At 44.2% G+C, this 26,924-nt stretch overlaps 1 long non-coding RNA gene across 1 annotated transcript; it reads left to right on the top strand.

Annotated features, from left to right (window-relative positions):
• Positions 1-1,564: 1,564 nt before the first annotated feature.
• LOC131811586 (uncharacterized) lies at positions 1,565-8,472 on the top strand. Its single transcript, XR_009346000.1, has 2 exons — positions 1,565-2,450; positions 5,691-8,472. It is a non-coding gene; the product is annotated as an uncharacterized LOC131811586 (long non-coding RNA).
• The last annotated feature ends 18,452 nt before the right edge of the window (positions 8,473-26,924 follow it).

The following is a 26,924-nucleotide window of genomic DNA, read 5'->3' as shown; positions in this document are numbered from 1 at the left end:
ATACTTGAGGAGGCAGGCAGAGTATAACGTTCCTCCAGCAAACTCCCAACTGTCTTAATGTGAATGCTTTACTTTAGGAAAGCTCCACCTTAGCTTGACAATGCAAGACTTTCTGGATGCTGTGAGTCTTCTTCAGCATATGAAATCCTTCTGGAATATTCCTTAGCTTTACTTTTCCCAGCCCCAAAGTATATAATCAGTTGCCCTTCACTGTCCTGGGGCGGCAGCTCTTTCTGCTCAAGGGTCCTGTCCCTGTGCTTTAATAAAATCACCTTTTTTGCACCAGAGACCTCTTAAGAATTCTTTCTTAGCCATCAGCTCTGGACCCCAACCACACACTCTAAAAACTACGTCAAAAGTCTGATTTTCACAAGTTAAAAACATGACTCATGAACGAATATAAGACAGGTCAAACCTTTACTTATTAATTAATGAGGGAACTGTAAGGGCCTATTCAGCCAGAGCAGCCCCACCCCAGTTGAACTGCCATTTTGTTGTAAAACTTAAATTGACTCTGCCCCCCACCCACCCCAGGGGAACTTAAAAACAAGTCCCGGAAACCAGTCCCAGGTAACAAAGCCCAAATACAAGGGTGGGTCAGGCCAGGTGGAGACATCCGATCAGTGGGAGGACGCATACTGTCTCCCTAGTTACCAAGGAGTATGGGCCCCGCCCTTTGGGCACCTTTTGGGCACCAATTCTGACCAAGGTGATAGGCTGGTTCAAATGTCTGCTAGGGTAAATTGTAATTCAATTGGTCACCTAGCATGACTGTGCAGCTTTCTCTGTGTGTTACAATTTCATTGGCCACCTGTGTGTGGCCAGGCCCAACCACATGGCCTTTGCTCTTTAAAAGTTAGTCTGCGAAAAAGAGAGAGGTCGCCCTCTCTGTAAGGGGCGGCCCCGACGGGTCTGTTTGACAGTCGGTTTATTGATGCTTGGCGCGAAATAAAACTTTGTTTGACCTTCGCTTTCTATCAGTCTCGCTCCTTTGACCATGGACCCAACACTGGGGGCTCATCCGCGATCAAACAACGAGAACTGAGCCAGCATCAGAATTTCTGGGAAAAGCCTCTGGAGGTAAGATCTCAAGATCCCTTGAGATCCTGTCTGTCTGTCTGTCTAGTTGCAGAGCTCCTGGGTAAAGCCCACCAGGGAGAAGCTGGACGCAGCACTGCTCTCCAGGGCTGGAGTGGATGTGGAGACGCCCCATCTCTCTGGGGCGGGGATCGGCAGGGGGTACAGGCCCTCCCAGGTGGTCAGGGGACCAAGAAAATCCCCTCCAGCGGCAGGTTGCGTTTTTGAGTTGGGATTATATCTTGCACACCTTTGGGCTTGACATCTGGTCGACGAAGGGCCGCTGGGTCTGTGGCTGTCTTTGTCTTGTCTTTGGTTGTCTGCTGTGTTGTTTGTTGTGTTTAAAGAAATGGGGCAGGCAGAGAGTAAGGGGGCTCTTTCATCTCTCCGTTCCTCCTAATAGATGTGGGGCTTCTCCCTCACTCATTTCCCGTGTTAATGGCTATAGGTCATGAGCAAAACCCCTGCGTCCCGCCAGGAGGTCGCGACGTGTAAAGAAGAGAGAGAGATGGATATGATGTAACTCACTTGATCTTTATTGGGACGAGGTCCGCACCACTATCGTGGCCCGGTCATGGTCCGCTGACGTTGTCACGGAGAAGGAGACGTCGCCTCACAATCTAGACAGAGAGGTCACCACAGAAGTTGAGACTGAGAACCAACGAGTGGTTGGCAACGAAACTGTCGGGGCGTCGGTAGCACCGGCGATGATGTTCTCCCGACAGGGAACTCGCTTCACCTCAGTCCAACCTGATGCCTCTTTATATACTGTGCTAAGTCTCCTTCATAAACACATCACATCACTTGTTTTTCTTATGCTTACACACCAAAAACATAAACACGTCGTAAACATGTCTTGGTTTACGATATTTCGCACAAGTCAAAATATTTACAACTTGTTACTCCGCGCTATCTTATCACTACACGCATATGGTCTAGGCTTATTTGCTATGTGGTTAGTTTGTATTTTGTTCCTTTTGCCTGTTTACATTTAGTAGGGGTTCGCACCTACTACATATTATTTATTTATTCATTTATTTATTACACTTTATTTATTAAAGGTTCGTACTCACTACACTATAACTGGAGCCAACTGGGGTTAGTCTAACCCCAGACAGAGACCGTAAGGAATATTCCCAAGCAGCTGCTGAAACTCCCTTTGTTTCGGGGAAATTCCCTGATTGCTTAACCCCTCCCCATTGCTGGCAGGAAAGCATGGTGTCTGCTCCTCTCTTGGAGCTGATGAGCTCTAAAACTAGGAACCCTTCCTCTGCCTTCTGGCGGCACTTACTTCTGTTCTTCACTATCAGGAAACAAGAAATCCGCCCCGAGACCCAACACCCCCAACTCCAGATCTTCCCACCAGGTCTCAGGTAAACATTCGAAGTAGAGTGGGCCCAGGTGGAATGTAAATCATTATTTGAAGTAAGTTGAGTTTGTTGGGTTAATTAGGATGAACATGTCTTTTGAGTTAACAGCAGTAAATGTGAAACTTCAATGAAAGTTTACTTAAGATCAAATAAGCTCATGTTATTTCTGTTAAAATCTGTGTTAAAATCTATTAGCAAAGAGATGACTGAACTGGTGGTTAATTGTCTGTCTCAAAGTTTTAATGGGTAATTTGTTAAAGTAACTTTCAAAGTCTTTGGTAACCTGAAACTTTAAAGTTTTGGTTGAATGACAAATGGAATTAAATTATGGACATCTAGGTCTTGACCAAACAGGAAAAAATGCTAAGTCATTAATTACTGGATGTAGGTTTATGCTTTTGACTCCTTACTGCAAAGAAACTAAGAGTATTTAAATATTGGTAAGCATGCTTTGTGCTTAATTGATTGATAAATTTGCCCTCTAAAGAATTCTGGGGCCATTCACAATTGGTTAATAACTGATTAAGGTGTTTCTAAGAGTACAAAATTCTGCTAAGTGTAACTAAGACTGATGGAAATAAGGGAAACAACTCTGCATGTAGGAAAGTAGATGATATGTAAGAAAGATTTAAGAAATGGGAGTACACTTTGTTGAAAGTAAAAAAAGGTAATTTTGTCCTAAATGAAATGGTTGTCTAAAAAAAAAAATGGCTTGGGGCGCCTGGGTGGCTCAGTGGGTTAAAGCCTCTGCCTTCGGCTCAGGTCATGATCCCAGGGTCCTGGGATCGAGCCCCACATCGGGCTCTCTGCTCAGCAGGAAGCCTGCTTCCTCCTCTCTCTCTGCCTGCCTCTCTGCCTACTTGTGATCTTTATCTGTCAAATAAATTTAAAAAAAAAAAAAAAAAAAAAAAGGCTTGGGTTTAAAAAAAAAAAAAAAAAAGGCCCCTGGGTGGCTCAGTGTATCGCTGTCCAGCAGCGATAATAATGACCCTCTGTCTGGTTGGGTTTCAAAAAATGAAAGCGTTTATTTCATATGGCCATCGCTTATATAGGGAAGCTAAGCCAATCAGCATAGACAGCGATATGCATCCACCAATCTTAAGCTTGTTACCAAGTACCCACAGCATAGCAATAGTTCAACAGCCAATAGGTAGTACTTCCTGTTTACGATCAGTCACTCTAGACACACCTTCTGGCAAATCGCCAGGTGCCATTTTGCAAAGCTCTGCAGTTGACGGATCTTTGGGCCCCTGGAGCATCCACCCTCGACATCAGTAGGTTCAAGCCTCTGCCTTTGGCCCGGGTCATGGTCCCAGGGTCCTGGGATCGAGCCCCGCATTAGGCTCTCTGCTCAACAGGGAGCCTGCTTCCCTCTCTTTCTGCCTGCCTCTCTGCCTACTTGTGATCTCTGTCTGTCAAATAAATAAATAAAATGTTGAAAAAAAAATGGCTTGGGACAAAACCTGAATGCAAAGGAAAGCTGTAAAATATTTGTGAAGGGAAATCTTCAGAAAAGGAATTTTAGATATGGTCAGGACGGACTAAGGAAAAAAAAAAGAGAGAGAGAGAAAACCAGATGCCTGATCCTGTTTCAATAAGAAAAGAAAGAAAAACAGCCCCCAAGGTGATTTAGCACTCTCCTGACATACCTCCACATAGATTATACTTCCAAGTGAAAGGGCCACTTGGCCTTGAGAGATTGGGAAAGCAGTGGGGCCTTGAGAGACTGCAAAAACACCCCATTACCATCCCCCATTGCCTGTAATGATAGAAACTCACTCTTTTTTTTTTTTTTAAGATTATTTATTTATTTATTTGACAGACAGAGATTACAAGTAAGCAGAGAGAGAGGAGGAAGCAGGCTCCCTGCTGAGCAGAGAGCCCGATGTGGGGCTCGATCCCAGGACGCTGGGATCATGACCTGAGCCGAAGGCAGAGGCTTTAACCCACTGAGCCACCCAGGCGCCCCTAGAAACTCACTCTTAACCCTGTCCGGTACTCAGTTTTTGGGAAAGATCCCACTGAGCCCACTAGCATTAATAAAGCTGTGTTCTCCCATCTCTCCGGGTGCTGTTTGGGTTTCCTTGGTCACCTCAGATTGTCCGCAATCCGCCCGTTGAACCAGGAAAGCCAAGGGGCCACTGTCTGAGCCAGACCCATTCGAAAAGAATGGAAGGGGAGACTGACCACCTCCCATTAGCCGGGGATACCCAGAGGTGAGGTGTCCAACCTGTTTGAATCTGAAGAATGCCTGACTGTGAATGTGTCTATATGGAATAACGCATCTACTCCACAGAGTAGCCTGGTGCGGGGTATATACGGACAGACCTTAGCTAAGATGCTTCTAAGATCCTGCGAGGGACGCGAGCAGGACAGCATCTGAAAGATCCACCTCCCTTTGTTTGCGATGTCATTCACGATGGGAGGGAAATCCAGAAAACTCATATCTTAAGACTGCACGCTTAAAAATAAAAAAGGGAAAGACACTGGTATAGAAAAGCTGGTTTTCTCTCTGTTTAAAAGGGCAAAGTTTTCTTTGGTTAATTGAAATGTAAAGGGTTTTCTCTTTGCCTGCCCAGAGTTATAAATGAGAACTCTTTGACTCATTAGACTTTTCCTTGGTATACTAAGTTACTCAGTAAGTACTGCTAAACCAATAATAAACCTTGGGTTACATTTGGGTAAATCCTGTAACTATTCTAGAGATTCTATGCATTTCCTAAAGTTTTAATGTTTTGATAAGGTCATCACCTGGTAATTTAACCATATCTATCCTGAGTTTTTGCCATTTGTAATTGTTTTAATTCTCTTGTAAGATAAATTCTGCCTTAAAAGAACTTCATTTGGGAGACTTTCAGGACAAATATAGGTCTTTGATATATTAAAACCCTGGAACTGAAATGGGTAAGAATTTACAGAAGTAAGAGCTGCATTCAGACTAAACCAGAATTAGTAACATGGGACTAGATGAACTGAAAGATTGTAATGTTGTGTCTCTTAATGTTTCATCTTATTTTAAACAATTACTGGTTCTGTAATGTTTGCTCTCCCAGACTAGGAAAACTTTTTCTAAAGTTATCTATAACTTACAGAAATGTAAAAATATTTATTTGCAAACAAATCAAGGCATTCAACTTTTCTCTCTATCTAAACCTTCTGAAACCAAAAGGTCTCAGTAAGTATTCTTTCTTCCATGGCAATTATTTGCATAAGTTCAACAAGAATCTGTTCTCCTTGTAACAGGACAGCATTGGAAACACCAGCTATTTTACCAAGGCTTTGACTGGAATGTCATATTTGAAAAGACTCAGATATGACCAGACAACTTAAAGGAACTAAGGTTGACTTTATAAAACCTGGAGCTGTAAAGCCCTTTGGAACTGTTGGCCTGATACCTTGCTTACAGAGTTCCCAGCAGCCTCACCAGGTGAGTAAAGAATGTCGCTTCCTGGCAGGATACTTTGGGAACCTCAGAAAGAGGAATTCACCCAAATCGACAGGTATTGCAGGCATGTCTGATGGCAAGTATGTGGCTTGGCTTCTGGCCTGGAGAGGCTACTAAAAGTTCAACCTAGAGTCTCCTTATAAGAATTTCCAGTAAAGCAGATTCTAGAAGATCTATATGATTATTCACTGTTCTTGCTGAACTTATGTAAATAATTAGGCCAAGTTGGTTAAAACCGGACTTGTTTTTCAAATAAATTAATCCTAATTTGGCTATCTCTGGAAATGAGGGTTATTTTAGAGAGAAAAATTATTTTAATAACACGCCTTTATGGATGTTAAATTCTAGATTTGGTAGTCTTTATATGTTTGTTTACCTAAGCTAGACAACTTGAGGCAAACTTCAGAAGAAGATTTAAAGTATTTACAAAAATGGGTTAAACTAGACTATGAAGGGGACTGGGCTGAGACTAGAACACAAAAGTTACCTTGAAGACTAGGAAGAAATTAGTAAGCCAAATACATCAGGGCACTCATTTGGGGACATGCAAGCTTAAGGAGCTTATGGGCAAGCAGTTTCAGGTTTCTAAATTATGGCCTATGGCTCAGGGTGTCGTTGATAGATGTGCTCAATGTCAGGCGGTAAATGTGGGAAGAACTAGAATGGGAAGAGGGAAGAGAAAAAGAGGTAAGGAACCAGGAATTTATTGGGAAATGGATTTTACAGAGATGAAACTGGGGAAATATGGACACAAGTATATATTAGTTTTTGTGGATACCTTTTAAGGCTGGGTGGAGACTTTTTCTGCCAAACATGAAACGGCAGAAGTGGTAGCCAAAAAACTACTAGAGGTTTGGTTACCTCTGGGTCAAACAATGGCCCTGCATTTGTGAGTTCAATCTCATAGGCATTGGCCAAGGCCATGGGCACTAACTGAAAACTACATTGTGCCTACCAGCCCCAGAGTTCTGGGCAAGTAGAGAGGATGAACTGGACTCTTAAAGAGACCCTGACAAAGCTAATTCTGGAGACTGGTGGTGGATGGGTGGATCACCTTCCTTTCGCCTTCCTCAGGGCATGAGGTACACCCTGCTTAAACAAGGTGACCCCATTTGAAATAATGTTCGGGAGACCCCCACCCCTACCCCGCTCTGCCCTCGGCTACAAGAGGTTGCCCTAGCAAAAATGATTGGTCAGTCTGTACTCCAGTCACTGCAGGCATTACAGTCTGTCTAGCCCACACAGGGATCTGAACTGCCCACACTGAGACAGAGACAGAGCTGGAACCACATCCTTATCAATCTGGGGACTTGGTTTGGATACGCTACCACCAAGTGGGAAACCTGGAGCTTCGCTGGAAGGAACCTTTACTGTCATCCTGACCACCCCCACAGCAGTGAAAGTAGAAGGCATCCGGGCCTGGATTCATGTGGGTCACCTCAAAGCGCTGAGGATGAGGACACCCCCTACAGATGGAAGCTGCTGCTGATGGACCCCGCTGACCATGGACTAAAGCTAAGACTCCAAAGACTATGAGTTCATTGTTGCTCCTATTGTTACCTGTTTTTGTAAGAGCTTCTAAGTCACCTCATAAGACAGAAAAGTATAGGTGGGAAATTAAACGAACGGAATTAGGTTTATACAAAGTGGTAAATGGCTAACTCATCAGCTGACTGTGCAATTTAATGTAACTTTATGCAAATTGGTACCCATTAACCCCTGTTTAGATGCCTTACAGTTTTACATGTGCCCTAACACTGGGCCTCCCCAATGCAGTGGGGGGAAAGGCCTGGGGGCCCACCAGAGTACTATTGTGCACAACAGGGATGCTATAAAAGTTTGTTCAACTGGTCTCCGTGGACGACTTCCCTAAAATCAGCAATTGCAGGCCTCCTGGTTTTATAATTACTAATGTTACTTTTTGGACCCTGCATTATAAACGCCCTAATGTCATTTGTACAAAAGAAAATTAGAGCGATAAAAATGTTAGTCGTACATGCTCAATATAACCCCTTACAACAGAAGAACATAGAACTAGGCTAAAAGTCAAGGATTTGACTAATCAAAGAAAAGGGGGGAATGTAAGGCCCTGCTTAGCCAGAGCGAGCTATTTTGTTGTTTATGCAGTAAACTTAGATTGACCCTGCCCCCCCAAGAGGAACTTACTTATAAACAAGTCTGGGAAACCAGAAAAATATGACTAACCAGCCACTGATAACAAAGCCCATATACCAGGACATGTCAGGTCAGGGGGAGGTAACAGAGCCCAGAATACAAGGCTGAGCCAAGCCAGCTGGAGACATCCAATCAGGAAAGCACCTCCCTAACCTCCCAAGAATGTGGGCCCTGCCTTTTGGGTGCCAATTCTGACCAAAGTGATAGGCTAGTTCAAATAACTACTATAGGGTGAATTGTAATTCAATTGGCCACCGGTGTGTGGCCAGGCTCGACCACATGGCCTTTACTCTATAAAAGTTAGTCTGTGAGGCTGGGAGGGGTCGCCTCTTTGCAAGAGACGGCCGTGGCCGGTCAGTTTGATTCTCCATGCTTGGTGCGAAATAAAGCTTTGCTTGACCTTCACTTTGTATCAGTCTTGCTCCTTTGACCATGGACCCAACAGCCATAGTTTGCTGACTTCTGTCCTAGAGAATGAGATCGCTGTGTAGGCCTGTTAAACTGTGTTTTAGCATGATGCGGAAGAGATATACATTGCTAGTGTCGGGCGCCACATTTGCAATTTTTAGATAATTTACAAATACACAATCATCAAAACAAAAGCTTGCCTACCATCCAACTGAAATCATCCCTATAGCACCACTGTTGGGTAAAGCTTACTTTGGGAAGCAGGATTACTTGTTCTCACGGTTCCAAGAAAGTCCCTCCAGCAGTTCGGATTAAACAATTCCTAACCTTTGTTTCACTACTTCTTTTCTACCTATAAGATTTAAGACCCGCCCAAGCCAGTATGGGTGGAGGTACATGAGGAGTGATGTGGAAAACAGAGGCAGAAGAAAAATTATTAAATTTCCTTACCTACTCACAAGCCCTTAAAACAGGCAGAGTTACTCTCCTCTAGGGACTCAACTATCCCCACCTTAAGGCTTTGCTAAGGGCAAAGGACAATCCTAGCCTGACTGACCCCCTACCCCCAACCAGGCTCCTGTAAGTCTAATTGAACAATTCCTTTGGAAACTTTATGTCTAAGCCTCCAAGATAGTATCAACAACCATTCCCAAGCATATGGCCCACTGACATACATCTAAAGGGTCTCACGAGAAGGTTTTGTTAATGAATAAATTTTCCCCCAGACAGGGGCGCCTGGGTGGCTCAGTGGGTTGGGCCACTGCCTTCGGCTCGGGTCATGATCTCAGAGTCCTGGGATCGAGTCCCGCATCGGGCTCTCTGCTCAGCAGAGAGCCTGCTTCCCTCTCTCTCTCTCAGCCTGCCTCTCCATCTACTTGTGATTTCTCTCTGTCAAATAAATAAATGAAATCTAAAAAAAAAAAAAATTTTCCCCCAGACAATAGCTAGCCCCTCAAGGTCCTAGAAACCTTGCTTCCAAAATTCCTTAGAGACTTACATCATCCCTAATCCCCTCCCCAATTTACAAGTATATATAGACAACTCCTCACATCCCCGGAGCAGCAGCTCTTCCTGCCCACCGGTCCTGTCCCCGTGCTTTAATAAACCACCATTTTGCACCAAAGATGTCTCAAGAATTCTTTCTTGGTCATCGGATCCAGACCTCACCCCACCAAACCTCACCTATGTTCTAGAACCTCATCAAGGAGCCTTGAGTTGGGGATCTCCTTACAGCAACATTTTCACAAAGAATGCTGGGTTTATTTTTTCCCATTCATTCATCTATTCCTCGTTCTAGTAAGTCTTCAGTAACACATCTCCTAGGCCAGGTTCCGTGCTAGGCTCTGCTTCTGCAGTGAGGGAGCTGGGCACATGACCTGTCCCCACCGTGTATTCAGCCGTGGCGATAATGAAACAAGTGAGTGCATCAAGTGAAGCATCACAATGGGATGACAGACAACCCCAGATTGTGGGATTATACTGTGGGGGGCTTACATCACCCTCCATGGACTAAATACTTAATGTTTGGTTTTAGTGCTTAGAAGGAATAATGTATTAGGAATGATGAAAGGAAAGCTAATGTTTACTTAGCTATTTTGGTGTCTCTCACTGAGTTCTGACTCATACTCCTTGATTTTGTTCCCAGTCCACATGTGTGGCAAAAACAATTTTGCCCAGAACCCGTTTAGGAATGTGTTGAAAAAAAAAAGAGAACTGTAAGGTTTCTTCCTCCTGGGGTCCTGTGAATCAAATTTAACTGTAAATTTAAGAACATCTACTCTTTAAACCAATGAAAAACAAGGAAATGCTAGCTAAGAAGACGTCTATAATGACGAGGGAGCAAAAGGCAAGCTAAGGAAAAACACGAGCTAAAATCCCATAACCCTCTCCCCCACTTTGGGTGGGACATGAGTTGACATTTCTTAGGCAATCCTGGCTGTTCTAAAGCTAAGGGAAGGAAAAACAAAGGGTTAATTTATAGAGATTATAGTCCGTAAGACATGAGTCTCCCTCGGTTTACAAGATCTTAAGTGATTTATAAGAAAAAAGCCTTCTTGGGGCGCCTGGGTGGCTCAGTGGGTTGAGCCTCTGCCTTCGGCTGCGGTCATAATCTTGGGGTCCTAGAATAGTGTAAGGGCCTATTCAGCCAGAGGGGCCCACCTCGGTTCAACAGCCATTTTGTTGTTTATGCAGTAAAACTTACCCTGACCCTGTCCCCCCAGGGGAACTTATTTAAAAGCAAGTCCCGGAAACCAGTCCCAGGTAAAAAAGCCCAAATACAAGGGTGGGTCAGGTCAGGTAGAGATAACAGCCCGAATGCAGGGATGGAGACATCCAATCCGTAGAGCTCGCATACTGTCTCCCTAGCTACCAAGGAGAATGGCCCCGCCCTTGGGGTGCCTTTTGGGCACCCATTCTGACTAAGGAGATAGGCTAATTCAAATAGCTACTATGGGGTGAACTGTAGTACAATTGGCCACCCGTGTGTGACCTAGCATGACTGCAGTTTTCTCTGTGTGTTGCAATGTCATTGGCCACCTGTGTGTGGCCAGGCTCAACCACATGGCCTTTGCTCTATAAAAGTTAGTCTGTGAGAGGCGTGGCCCTGGCCGGCTGGTTTGATTCTCTATGCTTGGTGTGAAATAAAGCTTTGCTTGACCTTCACTTTGATCAGTCTCACTCCTTTAATCACTGACTCATTATTGGGGGACACAACATTGGGGACCCAACAATAGAGCCAAGCATGGGGCTCTCCGCTCTGTGGGGAGCCTGCTTCCCGCTCCCCCTCTGCCTGCCTCAAATAAATAAAAAAAGTTATAAAAACAAAAAAATCCTTCTTATCAATAACTTAACTTCCAGAAGGAAATGTAGATAAGATTAAATGCCTTTGGGGCACCTGGGTAGCTTAGTCGGTTAAGGGTCTGCCTTGGGCTCAGGTTATGATCCCAGGGTGCTGGGATTGAGCTCTGTGCTTGGTGGGGAGCTTGCTTCTCCCTCTCCTGCTGCTCTCCCTGCTTGTCCACCCTCTCTTGGTGACAATAAATAAAATCTTTTAAAAAAATTAAATGCCCTTATAATCTGCAGTCCATTGACAAATGCTTGAGGGAGGCAGAGTATAACATTCCTCCAGGAAGCTCATAATTGTCTTAATGTTAATGCCTTGCTGGAGGGAAAAACCACCTTAACTTGACAATGGTGACATCTCCAGTGTCTTGTAAATCCTCTTAAGCATATGCAAGTTCTTTTGAAAATCTCCCTTTTCCTCACCTCCCTCAAATCCCAAGTAAAGCATCAGTCACTCCTCACAATCCTGGGGCAGCAGCACTTTCGGTCCAGGGGTCCTGTCCCGGTGCTTTAAGAAAACCCCATTTTGCTTCAAAGAATTCTTTCTTGATTGTCGTCTCTGGACCTCATCCTGCCAAATCTTACCTAGATTCCAAAACTAAATTATATAATGTTGAGACTTAGACATCCTAGACACTTACTAATCTCCTCGTGTTTTCAGGGACAGGAACCAATTAGATCCCCTAAGTAGCTGTCTGACGAAAAACAAAGTTCTCAGGTTATGAACAACCTAATCTCTCTGGGTATTTGTATATGGGTCAGTCACAGGAGTATTGGGTGTAAAGCTGCTGTTTCTGCCTTTGGTCTTGCTGAGTATCCAAGAGGAAACGTTTGGCTTCTGGTTGAATAAAGGACACAAGGAAATTTCCTGGTAGCCTGGAGAACTGGCTTGGCCAGGAAGTTTTTAAAAAATTTGTTTTAAGTGTCACCGCCACCTCGTGGGCAATAGGTACAACTACAGCGCCATCTTCTCCAAGAGCTGATAGACCTACTTGGTGGGGGTCTTTCAAAGACCGTGTTAGGCGCCTGGGTGGCTCAGTGGGTTAAAGCCTCTGCCTTCAGCTCAGGTCATGATCCCAGGGTGCTGGGATAGAGCCCCGCATTGGGCTCTCTGCTCGGCGGGGAGCCTGCTTCCTTCTCTCTCTCTGCCTGCCTCTTTGCCTACTTGTGATCTCTATCAAATAAGTAAATAAAATCTTAAAAAAAAAAAAAAAAAAGACCGTGTTAGGACACAGTGTCCATTAGTTACGTCTGGCAGGCAATGCAATGAGGGACTCAAGAGGCCAGGGTCACATACCCCAAATGACTGAACAGAGAGACTCCAGCAAAAACTTTTACACGAATGTTCATAGCAGTACTACTGGTAGTAGCCAAAGGGTGGAAAACAATCCAAATGTCCATCACCAGATAAAGGGATAAACAGAATGTGGTCTATTCACATAATGGAATATATTCAACCATGAAAAGAGGTGGAAGCACTGACACATGATGCAACATGGACGAACCGCAAAGATATGAGGCTGAGAGAAAGAAGCCAGACACAGAAGGCCACATAGTGTAGGATTCCGTGTATATGAAAAGTCCAGAATAGACAAGTCCATAGAGATGGAGAGTAGACTGGTGGTTACAGAGGCTGGAGGTTGGGGAGTGACTACTTAATGGGTGTGGGGTTTCCTTTTGGGATGATGAAAATGTTTTGGAACTGTAATGTTTAAAAACCTAGTTGCATATCACTGTGAATGTTACAAATGACAAAGAATTGTTTACCTTAAATGGCCAATGTTAGGTTATGAATTTCCCCTCGAATAAAAAAAATAAAGCAGCAGCCAGAGTCACAGAGCTGTCTGGGGTAACTCCGGCAAGCTGCGTAACCCCTATGGTCACTTCCAGCTCTCATTCAGCAATTTTATGAAGGATAAAAGGGGACTGATATTTATTAATATTGATTCATACTGATTTTATGAACCTTTTTTCAAAAGGAAATACACATGGTAAGAAAAAAATCAGTGAAATATAAATCCGGCTCCCAATCTTGTGGCCCCAAGAAAAAATATTTAAGGGGTACCTACTAAGTGCCAGATGCTGCTGCTACCGCTGGTTTGGGGACCGCACGTAATAAAAGAGGGACCAGAAATTCCTTCAGAAAGATTGGTGTTTGCTTCCTTTTTTCTTTTTTCCTTACTTTCTTTCCTTTCCTTTTTTTTTTTTTTTTTTTTAAAAGATTTTACTTATTTATTTTACAGAGAAAGAGGGAGAGAACAAGCGGGGAGCAGCAGAGGGAGAGGGAAAGGGAGGAGACTCCTCTCTTTAATCCCATTGCCAGGGTGGCGGAAAGGAAGTCACTTCTGTACATTATCTGGTGATGGTAGATGATGACGATGATGATGATGGTGGTGATAAAAATGGAGAGTCTGACAGTTTATTTTTAGGCTACATGGAAGTGTCCTATACCTGTATATTTGAGTAACCTCTGTGTCTTGTTTCTCAGCTGGAAAGTGGAAATCACGACTGTCAAGTGAGGTATTACAATTCTTTAGTAAGTGTGCCTTTTCCAAATCCACTTTTCCATTTGGGCTTCAAGAGGCTACCAAGTGAAGCTATTGTTTAATAAGCACAGAGTTGCAGTTTTGTGGGATGAGAAAGCTGTGGAGACTGATTGTACACCAATGCGAATATACTTAGATCCCCTCAACTATACACTTAGAAATGGTTATGATGGTAAATTTTACCTTACATGTTTTTGTTTTTGTTTTTTTTATCACAGTAAGTAACAAGGCTACCAAGTGAGACATATGAAAATCTGTCCCAGGAAAGCGATGGTGTTTCTGTGGCTCCCAAAGGAGAGACCTGGGCCACTAGCAAACAGTGAGGGAAGCCAGTGGCAGAAAAGGCTGTGTGTGAGATGGTTCAGACCGGGTCAAGGGAAGTGTTCCAAAGCAGGGGTGCTGAGGAAATGCAGGACAGGATTGCTAGGGTTCCTTCCAACTCTGAGAAGCTGAAGGACTGGAGCCAAGTCAAGTTCAGCAAATGCTTAAATTTTCCATTCACAGACTGTAAGATCTTATTGTGATATATTTGAAGAACAGAAGTTTAGGTGAAATAACAAACACCACCACCACCAGCGTGTGCTCTCCTGCTATGGGAGAATATAACCTAGTACGACTTCTCCAGTAGGAATCCACTGCTAAAAATGTACCCAATAAAACAACTGGACAAGTATGAAAAGCATGTCATTGCTATTTCTACAGCAGAAAAATCAAACAACTTAAATGTCCATTAAAAAAAAAAAAAAACCCAAACAGTGGCCATTTGATGGCATTTGGAGGGACGAGGTGCCACTCTAAGCAAAAGGGAGATGTTTGGAGAAGGCTGTGGGACAAGAAGTGCAGTAAGCTGGGAATACTGTTCCTTTCTGCTTCTCTCCACAGCCTTCTCCTTGCTCCGCAGAAGGGCTTTCACCACTTCAATATTCATGGGACAGACAATGACCGCCTCAGCCTGGACACTACAACCTGTGACTGGCTTAATGTTTAAGTCTCAATTGCCAGGAGCTTCCTGTTGGCCCGGCTTGGGTCAGATGCCTATTCCTGAGCCAGTCAACTGTGGCTGGAGGATGAGATCATACGGCACTCGCTTGTAGTTAGGCCCATCACCTAGGCGGGGGCTGTTGAGTGACAGGCACCGTGGAGGTGTCTACACTCGCTCACCAGAGCCACCTAGGACCACGTGAAAGCAATTGCATCACCAGGCAGCTTCGAAGCAATGCAAAACCCCAGGTTCCACCCCCACACCTAGGAATCATTTTAACAAGGTCCTAGTGGTTGGTATGTCTACTGAAGTTGGACAGACACTGGTTCATCACAAGAACGGAAGGTTGGCTCCCCTTTGGTTCCTTCCTTCCTCCCATCTTTCCTTCCCTCCCTCCATCCCTTACTTGAACAATTTGATTGCTGTAGGTCATACATACAATTCAACTATTTAAAGCACATAATTCAAATTTTTAGTATGTTCATATCTTCACAGCCAACTGTAGAACATTTTCATCATCCAAAAAAGAAACCCATTGGCTTTCTTTGGCTTTCATCTCCCAACTGCCCCCTCCTCATTCCCCCAATTCCCCTCCTCCCTGGCAATCACTAATTTACCTTGTGTCTAGAGATCTGCCTGCCTGGACATTTCATATAAATAGAGTCGTACAGTATGTGGCCTCTTCTGTCTGGCTTCCTTCAGGTAGTGGAATGTTTTCAAGATTCATGCACAGTGTAGCGTGCATCAGCACTTCTTGCCTTTGTATGGCCCAATATTTCAGCATAGGGACAGGTCACATTTTGTCTGTCCATTCATCTTCTGTTTCCACTTTTTGGCTATTGTGAATCATGCTGCTGGGAACACTCACGCACAAGTGTTTGGGTAGACATATTTTCATTTCTCTTGGGTTAGACTTCCATTTTTGTAGGGGGAAAAAAAAATCACATAACAAACTCAGATGTGACTGGGCCCTGCTGGGCAGCTTCTGGTATCACCCAGTGTTAATCTTGAAACAGGACTCAGAACTGTGTACATCTGCTCCAAAGCAAATATATGCCTGAAAGCAAAACTTACTGAAGCTTTTTAGAGGAACAAGGGGAAGTGACACGTCACACGGGGTTCAAACTATCAGTCCAGTCCTTTCCTACCCCAATACACATCCTCTCCCTTTCCCCTAGCCCAGGGGTTTCCTTTTCTCTTGTTCTTTGCTCTCCATGGCCCCTCCTCTTCTTCTCTCCCAGCATTCTCCTGACTCATCCTTTTCGACCACACAGAGGACCAGCTGGGCACACTCTGCTCCCCCTCACTCACCTCCAAACTTGTTCAGCAAATCAAGGACCTTTCCTGGAGAATAGTGGTAACCGATAAATCAACCACCTGCCACAAATAATTGTACTTCCTGCTGGTCTGCACATCCCTGACTATCTCACGACAAATACACATTTACAAGTGCATATAAAAACATCTGAAGTATAGAAAACTGTGTATGTGTCAATAATAAAGCTTTGTGTGTATGTCAATAATAAACCTGTGTGTGTGTCAATAATAAGACTTTTATACAATCCTTCATTATTACTTACGAGAAGCATTGCCTTTATCTTGAACGCTTAGTATCTTACTGCTTTTCACTTTTTCTACTATGAGCATCTTTCATTTCAGTGCATTTCAGTGCATTCATTTCATTCATTCCAATGGCTGCCCTGTTATTTAATGCATAAGTGTTTATAAGCTATTGAACGGGCCCCTACTAATGGATATTCAGGTAATATAACTTTTATAACCAGCAAACACAATAGGGAGAATTTAATTTCGAAAAATCACAGTTAAAAAAAGGAAGACACCACCACAACGGAAAACCAGTGTTCCAGTCGGTTTCTCCTGCTGATTTCCAGTTTATCACTGGAACTTTCAAGTCACCTGGAGAGGGGTGTGATGATTAGTGTGCCTCTGGGCACGTTATTTCTGTAAAATTGAGCAAAGCATTTCTGTTCTGATGGTGAGCTTTCACCAGGCTCTAACTACTCGGAGGAACTGTACGACTTGTCCAAGCTGGAACAGAACTTGACTGCACTAGAGAACCAGCTATCCTTGGATCTGATAACCCCACAACTCTTGAGCACTGAGTCCTGAAGCTTCTCCTTCATTTGACTTGCCTGGCAAACATGCTGCTGGTCCCTTCACTCTCACTACAATGTCTTAAATCATCAGCGCTAGTCCCCAACCCATGTCTTCTCTGGAATGGTACTCAACTCACTTCCTTCAGGACCTGGTATTTCCTCCAGCCCAAGCGCACTTTGTACTTAGCCCAGACTTCCACGTGTTGCCTATATTATCTTTTACTTGATCTGCTTCCTTCATTATTTTTTTAAAGACTTCATCTATTTATTTGACAGAGAGAGAAAAAGCACAAGTGGACAGACAGGCAGGCAGAGGGGGAGGGAGAAGCAGGCTTCCCGCCAAGCAGGGAGCCTGATGTGGGGCTCGATCCCAGGACCCAGGGATCATGACCTGAGCCGAAGGCAGCTGCTTAACAGACTAAGCCACCCAGGTGCCCCCTGTTTTCTTCTTTAGACCCTGAATTCTCTGATGGTAGAGACCAACTTGTATCCCTAGAGTAGATGCTCAGTGAATATGTGTTACAATGCCTGAAGTGATACCTTACAAAACTGAACTGGGGTGCACTCAAAGACTGCATTATTCTGAACTCAGGAACATGGGCCTGACACATGGAGGCATGGAAAACGGCCTCTCAAGGTTGAAGACGGTGGCTAAGGGAGCACTGGAACCCTGCTAGGCAAAGAATGGGTCATAAATTAGCAGCACTGACATCACCTGGGTACTTGCGAGAAATACAGACTCTCAGGCCCCAGCTCAGGCAGAGTGAACCCAAGCATGCATTTGGATAAGATCCCCGTGGGGTCTGTCTGCACCTTAAGGTTTTGGAAGTACTGTGCTAGAAGAGGTGTTGCTAGGCCTTCAGACCAATTTCTTCTTGTCTTGAGTAGGTGGGAAGGCTTCTGGGCAAGGCGCAGTAAGGAGCATATCGCAGTAACCCTTGCCTCAGCTATACTGATGGTGCCTGGGTTGGAAAATGGGGCTATGGCACCAGAATCAGGTCTGTTCTCGGTTCCAGGCTGAGCTGCCACTTAGCTGGGTGATCCAGCTCATTGCTGGGCACACAGTAGGTTGTCAATAAATATTTTTAGATCAATTACTGAAGATTAGTTAAGCTTAGTTAATCTCGATTAGTCTTACTTCCTCATCTATAAAACAGGCATGACGACAGTCATCTGTCTGCACCCACCTCCCAGGGCTGCTAGGAGGTTAAATGAGATAAGGTAGGTGAAGATTATCTTAGAGGTGTTGGTTCCTACCACAGAATAAAGCTTGGGTTTCTGCAGAGTTTCTGGAAAGGAGGTAAGTTGTGTTTCCACAAAAGCTAGCTGCCGTTACAGGTGCTATGCTAGGGGCAGGTAAATGCAAACCTGGTTTCAGAGAAGGGCAGTAGGAAAGAGTTAACAAAGGCTGCCTCTGGTAGTGAGTTCAACGATTTCCACTGTTTGCATTAACTGCTATACTGCTCAACTCTTTTTTTTTTTTTTTTTAAGATTTTATTTATTTATTTGACAGAGAGAGCACAAGCAGACAGGGCTGGAGAGAGAGAGAGAGAGAGAGAGAGAGATATTGAAAGAGAGAGAGAAAGGGAGAAGCAGCCTCCCTGCGGCCGAACATGGGGCTTGAGCCCAGGACCTTGGGATCACGAGCTGAGCTGAAGGCAGATATTTAACCAACTGAGCCTCCCAGGCATCCCTATACTTGTTCAGCTCTTAAAAACTGATGACATACACAATGCTTCTGAAATTGGAAAAGAAACTCCAACTAGAGGGAAAACATGGGGGCCGGGGAGAAAGGCTATATGGTTTTCAACTGCTTCCTTATCTCAAATCTTCAAAGACCCCACTTGGAATGAGAGCTATACCAAGCCACCAAAGGAAAAGAAAGTGAACATACTTCCCTGGCAATTACTCAAGCAGATTATCCAATAAGTGACTGACTAAACACGTCAGACTCACAAGTTCACCACCCTTGTTCCAAGCACTTAGAAAATTCATCTAGTAGCCGGGGTCTGTTAATACTTTAACTGGCCTTTTAACTGTGTTATGAAATAATTCAGTTTAAAAAGGAAAGATCCTTTTGAGAATAATGTTTTTTTTTAAAATTAAGGTCAAATTCACAGAACATAAAATTGACCACTATTTTAAACTGTACAATTCAGTGGCACTCAGCACATTCTCAACGCTATACAACCACCACCTCTAATTTCAAAACATTTTCATAACCCTAAAAGGGAATTCTGTATCAATGAAATGGTTCCTCCCAATTCCCTTCTCCACCCAGGCCTTGGCAACCACTGGTCTGTTTTTTGTCTCTATGGGTTTGCCTGTTCTGGAAATGTCATATGAATGAAATCATACAATATGTGACCTTTTGTTCTGGCTTCTCTTGTTCTGCATCATGTCTTTGAGGTTTAGTAGCAGGAATCAGTGCTTCTTTCCTTTTTATGACTGAATAATATTCCATCATGTGGATATACCACATTTTGTTAATCTGCTCACGTGTTGATAGATATCTGGGATGTTTCCATCTCCAGCTGTTGCGAATGGTGCTGCTATGAACACTTGTTTACAAGTATTTGCTTGAATACCTATTTTTGGTTCTTTGGGGGTATATATCTAGGATAGAATTGCTGGAACATATGGGAACTCTATGGTTAGCTTTCAGAGAAGCTGCCGAACTGTTTCCCACAGCTGTAAATCATCTACACACTAACCAGTATAAAACATATATGAGAGTTTATGAGGGTTCCAGGTTCCTCACATTCTCACCAACCCTAACCTACCAGGGTCACTCTTCTGAAACTGATGAAGAGCACTCGTGCATCAGAGAAAATGACATGTGGTGTCATTTGACTGCAAGTTCTCATCCACCTACCCTTACATTTCACTCATTGAGCCCCTACAAGTACTTCTTTACTCCCAGGGAGTTTGCTCTTAGGAAGTCACCCCTCCCCACTGGAAGCTCGTGCCCTGGGATAACCGAGGCATGACCCTCGCCACTGCCTTCCCCCGCCTCCTCCACATCCAGTCCATCACCAACTCCTGCCGAATCCATGTGCAAAATACATCTCGGATCTGTTCCCTTCTCCCTGAGGTCTGCTGCTATCGTCTCAGTCCAGGTCACTGTGACCTCTCACCTGCATGCCTCTTCCTCTTTTTAACCACCTGTATCAGTTACCTATTGCTATGGAACAGATGACTACAAATGTGGCAGCTTAAAACCCACAATGCTGGGACGCCTGGGTGGCTCAGTGGGTTAAAGCCTCTGCCTTCGGCTCAGGTCGTGATCCCAGGGTCCTGGGATCGAGTCCCGCATCGGGCTCTCTGCTCGGCAGGGAGCCTGCTTCCTCCTCTCTCTGCCTGCCTCTCTGCCTCCTTGTGATTTCTGTCTATCAAATAAATAAATAAATCTTTAAAAAAAAAAAAAAACCCACAATGCTTTCTTTTTTAGTAATCTCTACACCCAGTACGGGGCTTGGACTCACAACGTCACAACGATCAAGGTGTTGGCTGGAGCTGCCGTCATCCTATGGCTCAAACGGTGGAGGATCCACTTCCCAGCTCACTTACATGGCTCTTGGTGGGGCTCAGGGCCTTGTGGGCTGCTGGCTGGAGACAAGTTCTTTGCCATGTGCACTCCTCTCTAAGACAGCCCACAACATGGCAGCTGACTTCCTTCAGAGCTAATGAGCAAAAAAGAGAAAGGGAGCCCAAGACACACATCACAGTGTGTTTGTAAACTAATCCTAGAAGGGATATTCCATCACTTTGCTATATTCTGTTAATTAAAAGCAAATCACCGAGTTCAGACCACCTTCAAGTAGGGGGGGGGGGGCGCAGAACTACACAAAGGTATCACCAGGCACCACCCCAGAGGCTACCCTCTCTACAACCTGTCCTCTGGGAGCCAGTGATTCATGTCTTTTGCATATGCAAAAAATGAAAAATCTCCCTCTGAAGGGCCTCAAAAACCTCATGCCACTATAGCATCAGCAGGAAGTCCAGAATCTCAAAAATAAACCAAGTCTAGGTGTAAATTAATCCCTTAAGTATAGTTCCTTAAGTACATTTCCTCAACGTATAGATTTTTTTCAATCTGTAGACTTATGAAAATAAGGAGGCAAATTATTTGTCTCCCCAGCATACTACAGTGTGACCAGCCGAGGACAACAGTGATGGACATTCTTCTGAGAGGCACAAAGGAGTCACTGGCCCACAGTAAGTCCCACAGCTGGGCAAATGTTGGCAACTCCCTCAGGAGTTCTCAGAGCCTGAGAATGATTATCCATGGCTCTTGGCTCCACTCTGAGTCATCCTATTTCATAAAAAGTAGCACATATGTGCAGCTGAGCACCTCAGTTGGCTTCCTGCCAGAATCCTGGAGGTCTGAAGGCCTCTTTTCAGCCTATGCTGTCTCTTTCTCCATCAGTCCAAGAGTCCAAATATGACTCTTTCAAGAACTCCTGGGCTTCCTGGAATCTTAATGGGTGTTCACACCATTAAATCAAAGCCACATCCACAAATCTCCCTGAACAAAGTCCTCCTCTACCTTCAGTTTCTGCTGTGATTGCTGTGGAACAATGACCTCAAGCATCCTAGAGGCCTTATGTTTGTTTGACAGGATCTGGGAGAAGCACCCTGAGTGTCTCTAGAGGACCCTTTCCATGACTGAACAGGCTTCTGAGGTACCACCTTTAATTGTCTGAAGTCTTCACAAACTATTATACAGTCACACCTTCTACTTTACCTTTAGGCCATGTTATGGTCCACACCAAATTCATATGTTGATGCTCCAACCCCTACCGTCATGTTATTTGGAGGTAGGGCCTTTGGGTCGTCATTTTGTTTGGAGGAGGTCATGAGGATGATGGGATTAGTGTCCTTACAAGAAAAGAGACTCGAGGAGGCTTTCTCTCCACCATGTGAGGGACACATCAAGAAGGTGGTCATCCGCAAGCCAGGAACAGGGTCTTGCCAGGAGTCAAATCTGCCCACATCTTGATCTTGGGCTTCCCAGCCTCCAGAACTGTAAGGAATAAATGTCTATTTTTAAGATGCTCGGTCTATGGTATTTTGTTATAGTAGCCCAAGCTGATGAAGACAGATTTTAGTACTGAGTAGTGAGGGTGTTGCTGTGACAAATACCTAAAAATGTGGAAGTGACTTTAGAACTGGGTAATGGGGAGAGGCTGGAAGAGTCAAGAGGTGTGTGCTAGAAATGTGGATGGGAAAGTCCATTTTGGTGAGGCCTTAGAGGAAAATGGGGAGCATGTTGTTGGACAATGGAGAAAGGGTAATCCTTATTGCAAGTTGGAAAAGAACTTGGTTGAACCGTGTCCTAGTGCTTTTGAAGGCAGAACTTGAGAGCAATGAAACTGGATACTCAACAGAGATTTCTAAGACGTGTTTGAACAGCAGCTTGATTCCTCCTCCTACTAATAAAATGTGAAAGGAAAGAGATGAGCCTAAGAAAGAATTGTTAAACCAAAAAGAACTAGAACCTAAAGATTTAGAAAATCCTCAGCCTGTCCATATTCCAAAAAATTAGAAACTGTGTTTGAAAGAGAACACCGAAGGATGTGGTTGGACGATCACATGATAGACACTATCATGAGTAGAGATAACACATTATACATCTAAACTTGTTAGTAGAGACTAACATGATAGAGATTATAGGAGCAGAAACAATGCTTGTTTGAACTGAAGGGAACCAAGACAGGAAGATATGAAGGAAGGCTTCTGGACTTCTTAGATTCTATAAAACAGGGCAACAAAGTTAAGTGGCTGTGAATGTGCACTATTCTTCAAGAAAAGAGAAAGATGACCCCAAAGGCAATTCAGAATCATCAGGGCCAATGCCTTGGTTTTGACAGGCCAGAGAGGATTCATCTGAGACCTGGGGGCAGGACTGTGCCACCTAGCAGAGCCATGTGAGTGGGACCTCGTCTAGCAAAGCTGCAGGGGTAGGACTGCAACCCCAATGGGTCCAGAGGGCAGAGTCTCAAACCAGAGAGGATTATTCTCTAGCCTTAAAATAGAAATCTAATGGTATTTGCCTTACTAGGTTTTTGACTTGCTTGGCACCCATCACCCCTTTCCTTCTTCTGATTTCTCCGTTTTGGAATGGGAATGGCTAGCCTGCACATGTCTTACCACTGTATTTTGGAATCACGTAACTTATCTGATTTCACAGGGGAATTTTGTTTCAAGATGAATTATACCTAGTGTCACCCACATGTGATTTAGATGATATTTAGGTTCTTTGGACATTGGAGCTGAGGTAGGAGAGTTAACTTTTGAGCCTGTTGAAATAGAATGAATGTATTTTGGGTGCAGGGACATGAATTTTGGGGGCCAGGTATTTTCTAACAGCAGCCCTAAGACAGACAGATTTCCTTGCAGTAATCTGGGTTTGATCCTTGCTTGAAAGCCACTGCTGAATTTTAGCACTGAATTTTAGCTGCCATCTAGAGAGACTAAAATCTCAAAACTATCAAGTCCTGGTTCTTTCCTGTTTCATAAAAACCAGGCAGTATCTTCTGCTTAGAAACTGCCATATTAGATCACCCACTTCATTGGGAACATTCTCCCTTTCCACAGAATGGCTGAAGGCACTGATTCTAAACCTTGTGTTACTTCATATCCAGGATCCCCTTTCCTCCAGTTTTCAGTAACACGTTCCTTACTTCCTTTTGAGCCCTCACTGACAGTATCTTCAATGTCCAGATTTTTAAAAATTATTTTATTTATTTGAGAGAGCACTCAGGATGAGGGGCAGAGGGAGAAGAAAGCTCTCCACTGAGCAGGGCTCCATCCCAGGACTCTGGGATCATGATCCAAGCCAAAGGCAGACACTTAACCGACCTAGGCACTCAGGTGCCCCTAAAGCCTACATTTCTTTCTTTCTTTCTTTTTTTTTTTTTAAAGATTTTATTTATTTATTTGACAGAGAGAGATCACAAGTAGGCAGAGAGGCAGGCAGAGAGAGAGAGAGAGGAGGAAGCAGGCTCCCTGCTGAGCAGAGAGCCCTATGCAGGACTCGATCCCAGGCCCCTGGGATCATGACCTGAGCCGAAGGCAGCGGCTTAACCCACTGAGCCACCCAGGCGCCCAAAGCCTACATTTCTAATAAGTTTCTTCAAGATAGGCTTTCTTTAATGCACTTCTAAAAATCATTCCAGCCTCTGTTCACTGCCTGGTTCTTTCTTTTTTTAAAAGACTTTATTTGAGAGAGATAAAGAGAGATCACAAGTAGGCAGAGAGGCAGACAGAGGTTGGGGGGAGCAGGTTCTCTGCTGAGCAGAGATCCCAATGTGGGTCTTGATCCCAGGACCCTGAGACCATGACCTGAGCCGAAGGCAGAGGCTTAACCCACTGAGCCACCCAGCTGCCCCATCACTGCCTGGTTCTAAGCCACTCCCACATTTTAGGTAGTTGTTATGGCAGCATCCCACTTCCAGGCACCAAAATCTGTATTAGTTATCTATGCTGCATGACAAATTACTCCGAAATTCGATGTCCTAAAAACAACATTTGTTATCTCAGTTTCTGTGGGTCAGGAATTTGGGCACAATTTGGCTGGGTACCTCCTCCTGGCACAGAAGGCTGTAATCACCCCAAGGCTCAACTGGGGGACGATCCATTCTAAGGTCATTTATTTGGTCTTTGGCAGGTCTCAGGTTCTCATTGTCAGTTGGCAAGAGACAGTAGTTCCTTGACATGTGGGTCCCTCTACTAGGCAACTATAGTAGGCTGATTTGTATCCTCCCCTCCAAATTTATGTCCACATGGAACCTCAGAATGTGGCCTTATTTAGAAACAGCATCTTTGCAGATGTAATTAAGACAAAATCAGGGGCACCTGGGTGGCTCAGTGGGTTAAGCCTCAGGTCGTGATCTCAGGGTCCTGGGATCAAGCCCTGCATGGGGCTCTCTGCTCAGCGGGGAGCCTGCTTCCCCCTTCTCTCTCTCTGCCTGCCTCTCTGCCTACTTGTGATCGCGCTCTCTCTCTGCCAAATGAATAAATAAAATCTTAAAAAAAATCATACTGGATTAGGGCAGGCCCTAAATGCAATGATAGTGTTTTCATAAGAGAAGAGGCCACAGAGAAGAAGGCCATGTGAAGACAGAGACTGGAGTAAGGCACTCCTTTTGCCCAAGGAATGCTGAGGACTGCTGCAAGCCACCAGAAGCTTAAAGAGGTAACGAAGGATTCTCCCCTAGAGACTTCACAGGGAGCACAGCTCTGCTAACACATAGAATTCAGACTTTTGGCTTCCAGAACAGTGAGAAAATAAAATTCCTGTTATTTTAAATCACCCAGTTTATGGTAATTTATTATGGCAGCCCCCAGGAAACTAATAAAGAACCTCACATTTGAGCTGGCTTCTTTCAGAGCAAATGAGGAAGAGAGTAAAAGAGGGTGCCCAAGATGGAAGATAAAGTTTTTCTGTAATGTAATCTGGGGCAGGACATCTCATCATTAGAAGCAAGTCCCCAGGGCGCCTGGGTGTCTCAGTGGGTTAAGTGACTGCCTTCAGCTTGTGATTCTGGAGTGCCGGGATCGAGTCCCACGTCTGGCTCCTGGGTCCACGGGGAGTTTGCTTCTCCCTCTCACCCTCTCCCCTCTCATGCTCTCTCTCTTTAAAAAACAAACAAACAAACAAAAAACTTAAAAAAAAAAAAGAGCAGTATGATTTTTTTTTTAAGATTTTATTTATTTATTTGACACAGAGAGAGATCACAAATAGGCAGAGAGACAGACAGAGAGAGAGGTGAGGAGAAGCAGGCTCCCTGCTGAGCAGAGAGCCCTATGCGGGACTCGATCCCAGGCCCCTGGGATCATGACCTGAGCCGAAGGTAGAGGCTTAAACCCACTGAGCCACCCAGGCGCCCCGAGCAGTATGATCTTAAAAAAAAAAAAAAAAAAAAAAAAAAGCAGCAGCAGCAAGTCCCCAGATCAGCCCATAAGCAGGGTGAGGGGATTACACAAGATCATGAATACCTAGAGGTGGGAAGAACACAGCACTGGCTGCTACTTAAAGGGGGCTGAGAAATGCACAGGAGGCGTACGGCCAACAAAGAGGACGACCACATCCATACCACAACATTAGAAGTTGCCTACCACAGCCACCTCCCCAGCAAAAAATGGGGGAAACTTCTTCCTCTGGGCTCTGCTTTCTCCATTCACTGATTCCTTTAGCAAATATTTATTAAACACCTGCAATGGATTAAGTTTTGAGGATGTGGTCAATAGTACAGGTAAGATTCTTTCTCTTGAGATCATTTACAGCCTAGTTGGGGAAAAAATACTATAAGAATACTATAAGAATAAAATAAGAATAAATAAATAAAATAAGAATAAAACAAATAAACACATAAATAAAAACTGTGGTAAGTACAAGAAAGTAAGTTATGAGAAAATCTGACTTAGATTGGGGATAAGAATTAGACATGTCTTTCTGATAAAAAAATTTTGTTTTTTTATTTTTTTTTATTTTATTTTTTTTAAAGATTTTATTTATTTATTTGACAGAGAGAAATCACAAGTAGATGGAGAGGCAGGCAGATAGAGAGAGAGAGAAGCAGACTCTCTGCTGAGCAGAGAGCCCGATGCGGGACTCGATCCCAGGACTCTGAGATCATGACCTGAGCTGAAGGCAGCAGCTTAACCCACTGAGCCACCCAGGCGCCCATAAAAAATTTTGTTTTTTTAGATTTTATTTTTATTTATTTGAGAGATAGACAGTGTGAGCTAGAGGTAGAGAGAATCTCAATCAGACTCTGCGCTGAGCCCAAAGCCTAACATGGGGTTCCATCGCATGACCCTGAGATCATGACCTGAACTGAAACCGACTGAGCCACCCTGGTGCCCCTAAAATGGTATTTGGAATGTGGTTGAAGAACACGTAGAGTAATTGTCAATGAGTTGAGCTGCCAGATTCAGTGTATGAGCTCTTCA

This window comes from Mustela lutreola, chromosome 11 (assembly GCF_030435805.1).
Source record: "Mustela lutreola isolate mMusLut2 chromosome 11, mMusLut2.pri, whole genome shotgun sequence".
Taxonomy (NCBI): domain Eukaryota; kingdom Metazoa; phylum Chordata; class Mammalia; order Carnivora; family Mustelidae; genus Mustela; species Mustela lutreola.
This window is presented reverse-complemented; position numbering and strand designations above follow the sequence as displayed.